The 8,332-nt window shown below is 39.5% G+C and overlaps 1 protein-coding gene across 1 annotated transcript in view; it reads left to right on the top strand.

Moving 5' to 3' along the window:
• MAP7D2 (MAP7 domain containing 2) overlaps nucleotides 1-8,332 on the top strand; it is a 79,941-nt gene that overhangs the window by 1,249 nt on the left and 70,360 nt on the right. The window lies entirely within an intron of this gene.

The following is an 8,332-nucleotide window of genomic DNA, read 5'->3' on the forward strand; positions in this document are numbered from 1 at the left end:
CTGTGCCCCGAAGTGCAGAGCGGGGAGGCAGCGATTTGTAAAGCTCCTGCTCGGCGGTGCCTGGGCCTGCCTGTGCCGGTGCTGCCCAGCCCGGGCAGCAAACTGGTTGAGCGGGTATCGGGCGTGAACACCGCACGCAGAGCCCTTATATAGGCACGGCTCCTGGTTAAGGTCCCTCCTCGCTGCTCGGCGAACACAACTTTTCATTTCCGAGGATGAAAAGGATGTGTGAGATGTGTGGAGGTTGCTGTGCTGCATGTGGGAACAGCACCTGGCATGGGATCAATTCCCCAGCGCCGTGAGGTGTTGGGGCTGAGGCTGGTGGTCGTGACCTTGGCTCTTGGCTTCACATGTAGGTGTTGGGGTGGGTCTGGCTGCTCCTCCTTCGCATGACTGACTTCCCCTGGGCTCCGTGTGAGATGAGTGGTGATTAAGGTGTTATGCAGGTGCTCATTACACTTTTACCTTAATTATCTGGTATGGAGCCTCTGCTTTGTGGATGGTAAACCATCTGAACCTGGTGCATAAGAGGGAATTAATTTCCCCGTTTGTCCTAAGCCACTGTAGTGACTAAAAGTAGCTTTGCAATTAATTTGGGAGATAAAGAAGGATTACTCTTCCAAATTTATGGAGAGGGAATCTGAGACTTTGACTTCTCCGAGGTAACACAGTGTGAGGAGCCAAGGAAGGAGCTGGGAACACCTGTGTTTGCTGCTCCTCACCGTTCTCCACATGCTGAACAGTTGTGGCTTTTGCTGTGAGGCTGTTGCTGTTGAGTAGTCAGGCACTTCTAGGACTTGGGTCTCCATTTCTTAGTATTTCACATGGAAGACAGGAGGAAATTAATGCTCAGAATTCATATTTGTGAGGATTTTTTTAAACCTCCTGTCTAAAGCATAGGGAATTCTTCCCAATATTCACTTGCACTCTTCCCAGACATTTTTCTTTTTATGTTTTTTTTGTTTGTTTGTTTTGGTTTTTTTTTTAGTTTATACATTGTAACTTCTCCAGTGAATGTTGCAAAAAGCCTTCACTCCTTATATTGACCAGTACATAATCTATTTTTCACCATTTTTCACCTTGTATGAGATTGGGAATCCATAGAAAAGGTAGCATGTACTCTAATTAAAGAGAGAATCAAATGGGTCACATATTGTAGGGCATGGACAGGCACAGACAGGTGTCATTACCTGTGGCCAAGCATTGGCATTTGAGCACTAGTACCCAAGGAAGGCAGTATGTACAGAGTGGTCTTGGCCAAATTCATTATTTGAATTGTCTGCTAGAAGATAATACATGACGTGGTGTAAAAGATTGTCTGTGTGTGGGGTGTGTTACAGACAGCAGTATGGATGGCATTTGATCTCCTGCAGCAGAGAATGAGGCTCTTTTTTGTGTGACTTGCCAATTTTGTAACAAGCACAACAGCTACTAAAGTGCATCATTAATGTGGACGTGGACATGATGCTCTCTCATATAAATTCATGTTTATATGTATGCCTTGGTCCTGGAGTCCTTGTCTTGGTCCTAGGCATAGGAAGAACCTTACCTCTCTGTTCCAGAGTAAAATGCTCTTTCCCACGGTGTTGTTCTCCGAAAGGGTGCTGCCAACAGCAGGCAGTGACTGTAGCCACCGTTCCCCTTCCCAAACTGTAGTTCTCTGGCAGCACCTGAGCTTTGATCTGTAGGATCCTCCAGTGCTGGGGGAATTGTTAGGATGGCAGTGCAAGCAAAGCACTTCAGACTGTCTGCCCAGACCAAGCTGTAACATGCAAGCCTGCAATAATGGATTTTTTTGCCTCTCTTTACTGCTTGAGGAGAGAATATTGTTAAATTGTTTCTAATTCTGCAAACAAGGAGCAAAATTCTGTGGTACAAGAAAATAATAATTGCAGAGCTCAATTATATCCCTTTGCCAAAAATCAAAGGCATGAGGCAAACAATAGCATGAGAAGACACCGTAGGAATCTTTTTGTCAGGGGGAGTGTTAGGTGACCAAAATGTGGGCATTATTGCTGCTGCTGTCTGTAGTAAAGGTAATGACTAAAGAGCATTTGAAGGACAAATGGCTCAGTATTGAATCTCTTGTCTTCCTTTTTATTGCCTGGTGAGATTTGCTTAAAGTATGTGCTAGGAGGTTGAAATACTGGACACTTTGATTTTCAGAGTAGGATGTGTTTGTTGGTTGTTTGGGTTTTTTCCTTATAGAAAACATGATCATGCCTAATAGAATTTAAGAGAAAAAATGATGTATTGTGCCATCTTAGACTGTATATCACAAAACCAGTTTGTATGAGAGGAATTAATGTGTGGATGCCTTTAAAAATACTGTGTGGGTTTTTCTTCTTGATCTCATTGCTTTTCCAAGTGATTTCTCATAGGCCAAAATGATTTAACCAACGTGTACTTACATTCTTCTTTTTGTACTGTAATGTTGTCTCTCATATATGGACACTCAAGGTTGTTTATCCCCAAGGTTAATTCATGTGCTGCTTTTCATGTGATATTACCATTTGCAACTATTGGCTTTAGTTCAGGGCAGTATAATACATCTCAAGGTTACTGTTTCAGTATTTAAAGTATTGGCTTTGTCCTTAAAAAAGCAAAATCAAACCTCTTTCCAGTAAAGTTCACTAAACGGCACTGAAGAAAAATGTCTTGCCTTTGAATTCCAGGGCTGCAGCAGTAAAAGGAAGGTGTATCACTTGAAATGCACAGGTTGGGGAAGTAAAGCATCTGAAAGCTTTAGTGTTTATAGGACAGCTTTGTACAGTGTCACATAGCTCCATTTGCTTTGGTGGCTGGTGTATCCATAGCAGTGGAAAGGCATCAGGAATGCTTTTTTTAACATTAGGTAATTATTTCTAGATGTGCTAATTGAAGAAGTATGTTTGTATTTAATGTAAATGAAACGATGTATCCTGTGTGATGATACTGTATGAAGATTTATGTAGTAAAGCTTTTTAAAATCTCATGAATAAATAAAATACAATTATAACTTTTTTGGTTATCAGTCATTCAATGTATGTGGACCAAAACTGACAGGGGAAATTCTTAAAAAAATCTTATGTCTGGCATTTACTTATAAATGCTTTCTAAGGCTACAGAACAAAGCAAGGCTTTAAATTCTGTTCAATTCCGGACTGCTTAGATGATTGGAAAAAACATCTGATTTCCTTCTTGTGTGTTTTATCTTTGCAAGAAGGTCCCAGTGTCAGGATTATTGAGTAGCTTGTTTGGCTGTTCTCTTTTACTTATCTTGACCACTCCTTGTGAAATCAGGTTTTTGCACCAGCTCTCTGATAGGGCATTGCAGCTTCCAGCCCTTTGTGACTGGCTCAAGCTGTTGAGCAGATCCTAGAAGCAGTAATCCTCAGTTTAGATTCTACATCAATTTATATAATGCTTTTTTGTTTAAGATACTGTTTTATGGAGTTTTTATAAATAACTGGACTGTGCAGGTCCAGTTATTTATAAGATGAAGAGAGATGAAGCTGATCAGGAAGCTAATGCAAATTTTGGGAATGCTAACTGCATTTAGTTACTTGTATTACACACTCAGATTTAACTTTCTTGTAGACATCTACTGGATGAGAGGGGAAATCTGGATAATATGCTTAAATAGTGGAAGAAATAATAATGTTCAGCCAAGGTTATTGGAGCAATCAAAAGCAAAGTTCAGTACTGTAACAGGGTTAATTTTAATTTGCCTGTTTTAGGTCATTTTACATAATTTCTGAGTTATTTGGCTGTAATTGACTCCTGTTTGATGTTTTCATCACAGTTTGATATATTACTGGTGTATTTTCTGTGCCTGGAATTAGTGCATGTAGGAACATGGTATGTATCAGTTTTCCCAATGTACTTGTGTTCAAGCAGCTCACCCAGTGAAAAAAGTGACTTGAAATCTTGGGTAGTCACATTACCCTGGGCTGACTTTGGATATTTAGAAATACCTTTCACTGTGGCTTATCTCCACAATGATTAATGATGATGATGTGTCACTGTGCAAAGATAAGTGGGTCTCACAAAGTGGAAATCCATCTAACCATTAAAAAACTCTCAAGATTATTGTTATGTTGTTTAAAAGACTAATGCATCTGACAGACTTTGTCATTCAAATAATACACTATTGTTTTCCTTAATTTGTGAAGAAAAACATGACAGGATCTTGACAGCTTCTTCATGAAGATGTCAAGATCCTAAAACCCTAGCACTCTCTGTGGATCTGAATGTTGTTGGAATCTTAGTAAAGTACTTCTTGTTGTAGTTAAATAGCAATCTAAATGTTTCATATGGAATTACTTCTAGCTTTGAGTTGTCCTCTGTGTATGCACATATATAATGCATGTACATTTTGGGCTTTTTGCAGTTGTAATGAACTAATATATTCAAATGCTTGTTGGTCACATTCTTGGTTTTTGTAATTTTCTTCCTGTAGCTCTTAAATGCATTATCCACAGTAGTTACACTTTCCTATAATTATTTAATATCTATGCCCTCTGTGATCTGAAGTTTTGTGAAGTATTGTGCTTCTTTTCATTTAATGTATTATTTGTGTGTGTCACCTTTGTTTGCCAAATGTCAGATCAAACCGTTTTGCCCTAAATTCTGGGACATCAGTTTTGCTTGTGCGCTTGAATATCTGAAGGCTTTTGCTGCTTCTTTCATGTGTTTGTGTCTGCTTTCCTTTGATCGAGGGGGAGCTGATTATTCCTGTAGTATTGAGGTGCTGCAGACAAACGCCTGCTTTGCCGAGATTGATAAAGCATTTCTGTGATCTTTGCATCAACTTCAGTTACACAGCAGGTATTTGTTGTTTTAGGAGCTTTTCAGTGAGGAGCTCCAAAGCAGTGATGAATAGAAGAGGTATTCCTGATGTTGTGCAGGGTTTGCACAGTTGTGCTGTGGTAGCTGTTGGCTTAGGCATGAGCTTGCTTTAATCTGTTTTTCTCTGTGTGCCAAAGTTTGTTTTTTCTCTGTGTTTTCATGTTACTTTTCTCTGCATAAAGATGCCAATAGCAACCTTCTCATATTAATGTTTCACTTTTGTTATATTCATTCCTTTACAATGTGTAAAATGCAACTTTTTTGTGTTCCAGTGTTACAGGTGTGTGCTTTTTGATTGGACCAGTTGGAGAAACAATGTTGAACTCAATTTCTTCTAATGATTTAACAGAAGAGATTGTTTCCTGTGCATCATATAATGTTTAACTTTTTGAGCTTTGTTTTTCCTTACAAAAGTAAATATACATTTAATGCAGTGTTGGACATTCAAATCACTTTTTTCTGGTTTGTGAAAAATCTGTGAACTCTTATTTTCTGTATTTTGAGTACAGAAATAGATGAAATTTTCTGAGCTTTCAAAGTCAACCCCTTCAGTAGTAATTACATGTGTTGTTTTGCATTCCTGTGTGCTTGCATTTGCTTTCCAAGAGGACCAGTCCATGGAATATGTATTAACTTGGTGTAATATGATGAGCATTTTAATCTGGGGTGTCTTCTGCATTGTTACTTCATGCCAGAGTCAGGTGCCTTGGTGGCTTTGTGCATGGTAATACATCTGCTTGCACAAAAATGAAAATAGATTTTATGCCCCATAACCTTAACACCATCACAAGTGTGTTGTGCATTCAACCAGTTTAGAAGAAATGAAGCTTCATAAATCTAGCTTTCTTTGTTGAACAGTTTCTCTTAGATACTTCTTTTTCCTAGTAGTGATTTCAATAAATAACATGAGTGAGAATTTATCACTTCTACCTGAGATTTTGATAGGATGGCAATGGATGTGTTAGATAAAAGTACATGATACCATACATCAATTTGTGGATGCCACTGTAAAAGCATATCAAAAAATCTTCAAGAAAACAGTGGTAGCACTACTACAGTTAGTACAATTTTGTCTGTTTTGGTGCCAGATGCTGGAGGATGTGTTGTGGTTTTGTTTCGCTTAGGAAGATCTGCAACTACGCCTTGCCCAGTTCAATCCATATGCATTATCAAATTACCTGTTTCATGCCAAGCAGTAGTTATCAAGGCTCTGCTTTAATTCAGAAAAATGCTCATTCAAATATTTATAGTTTGAAATAAATTTTGCTCGTGGGTGTGGAATACTGAAATTCTTCATGTGGCTACAATCAAAACAGAAATACACAAACTTTCCAAAGGTGCTGTGGCATGCCAGGGGTTGTAACCACAGCAGGAGTTCTGAAGGGGTCCAGACAGAGCTCCAAGTGAGAGCTGGAATACTCCTGTTTGAATAAACTAGCCTTGATTGTTGAGTTGGAATAAAATTTCAATATCCAATTATATTGGGAGTAAATTAAACTTAATTTTGAAAAAACTCCAGCCATGTGAAACAAAAGTATTTTTTATGCTCCTAAGTTTGCTGCATGACAAATCACCCAAGAAAGGACCTTTCCTTTTGTCTCAGAAGGGAAAACAGGACATATTGCAGTGTTTATCCACATATCATTACTGTGATTTTAACATATTTTAAATTAAGGGATTTGATTTCCCTTCCCATGGGAGGGTGGTATCAAAAATGGGGAGAGTTTTCCTTTGCCTTTTGCTGGTGACTTACCTGCATCTTGCCAGTTTTCATTCCCTTGTTTGTGTTGAATGTGGCATCTGTGTGTGTGTGCAGACCCTCTCTGTGTCAGGGGAAAGAAACCTCAGGGAGAGAAGTGGAGTGTGCTGTTGGGCCTCTTAAAACATTGATAAACAGTGAGCAAATTATGGCTTCCAAAATAAATGGTGGATGATTTCTAGTTCTCCTTTCCCTCTCCTGAGGGGAAAGGAGCCAGTAGGGCTTTACTTTCATGTGTCTTGACTTTTGATACTATGCATCAGCCCCAGGACATATTTTTCCCATATGCTTAATGGTCTATTAATAGATGTGAGTATTTCCATGATGTTTCCTGGGTTTAGTGGCTCAAAGTGCTGTGGTTACAAGTAAACATTGCACTTTTCAATAGTCAGAGGAAGTGGTTTTAATGATGCAGTGAAACAGGAGGGTGACCTTCCGTTGGCACAAATGAGTTTTTGATGAGGTTCTGGATGTGAGTGCTGTGTTGCAGGGTTGTGAGCCAGGGTGTGTTTCATGGCTCGTTGAGGCCAGGTTATGGCACTGAATGAAGATGTTTGAGCCCTGCATAGGGAAGAAATGGTTTAGAGAATGTATTATGGAGAAAGGTTGCTTTTTTGTGGCATTATCAAGTTACAGAACTGAAAGAAAACTTGAAACAGAAATAACTGAACAGATTGAGGCATTTACAGATAATGTAAATAGCTTGGTTTTTGTAATAATTTTTATATTCTCTGAGCAGTTTTGCATCTCTTTCATGCCTTGCAGTATGTTTTCCCTGTTTTGGGTTGGGGTTTTTTTGCCTCTGAGGTTTTTGCAATCTCTGTTCTTATAACAGAGTCACTGCCATTATCCAGTCTTCCTTTAAGTCTCATACAGCCAAAGGATGTAATAAAAAAGTAGCCTATCCTTGAATTTTGGTATATTTAATCTGTGATGATGTTGTCTAAATCATGTGTGAGTGGCACTGAAAATCATGTTACACAGTGCAAGCACATCCACTTTCAGATCCAGTTTTTGTCATGGTCTGTTTGAAGTGCTGAAGGTGAACTGAATACTATAAGAAAAGTCTTCATGCAACCTCCTTGTAGTGAGTGCTCCCTAAAGCATAGTGACAAGCTTACAGGCCATGTAGCAAGTGAAAAGGTGTTCAAAATAGCACAGTGATGCTCCTGGAAGATCACTAAATTCTTTGTTGATGAAAACCCCTGCACTACATAGACATTCTGGTGCCTACTTGCTGATAATGGTGCATCTGTGCTGTTGATAAAAGGAGACCCTACTAGGATAACTCTTAAGATTTCAGAAGTTGGCTTTTTCTTTTTCTCTCTAATGGTGTTTTCTTTCTTCCCTATTCTCACCCACTCAGTCCTGCCTACAAGGTCATAAGGGTGGCCTTGTGAGGGAAACTGTCTCACTGCTGTCCTCCCTGATGCCTAGAAATAGGCATTAATGGAGGGGTGTAAGATCACAGCAAGTGTCCAGTATGCTTCCCAGAGTCCCTCAAATTATGGTTAGAGGACTTAGAGATGTATCCAGAAGATACATCTTGACTTTATCTTCTGTGTGTACATATTCCCATGCTCTAGTCTGCTTCTTGCCCCAGTTTCATAATGACACTAAATACAGTAATTCTTGCTCTTGCTGCCCCAGCAGAGCTCACTCCATTCCATCCAGCCTAGGGAGTGGAGGAAGAGAAAAGCCTGATGGAGGAGACTGGGGCCATCAGATGGGCTCCAGCAGGAA

Source organism: Geospiza fortis, unplaced genomic scaffold, assembly GCF_000277835.1.
Source record: "Geospiza fortis unplaced genomic scaffold, GeoFor_1.0 scaffold285, whole genome shotgun sequence".
Classification (NCBI taxonomy): Eukaryota; Metazoa; Chordata; class Aves; order Passeriformes; family Thraupidae; genus Geospiza; species Geospiza fortis.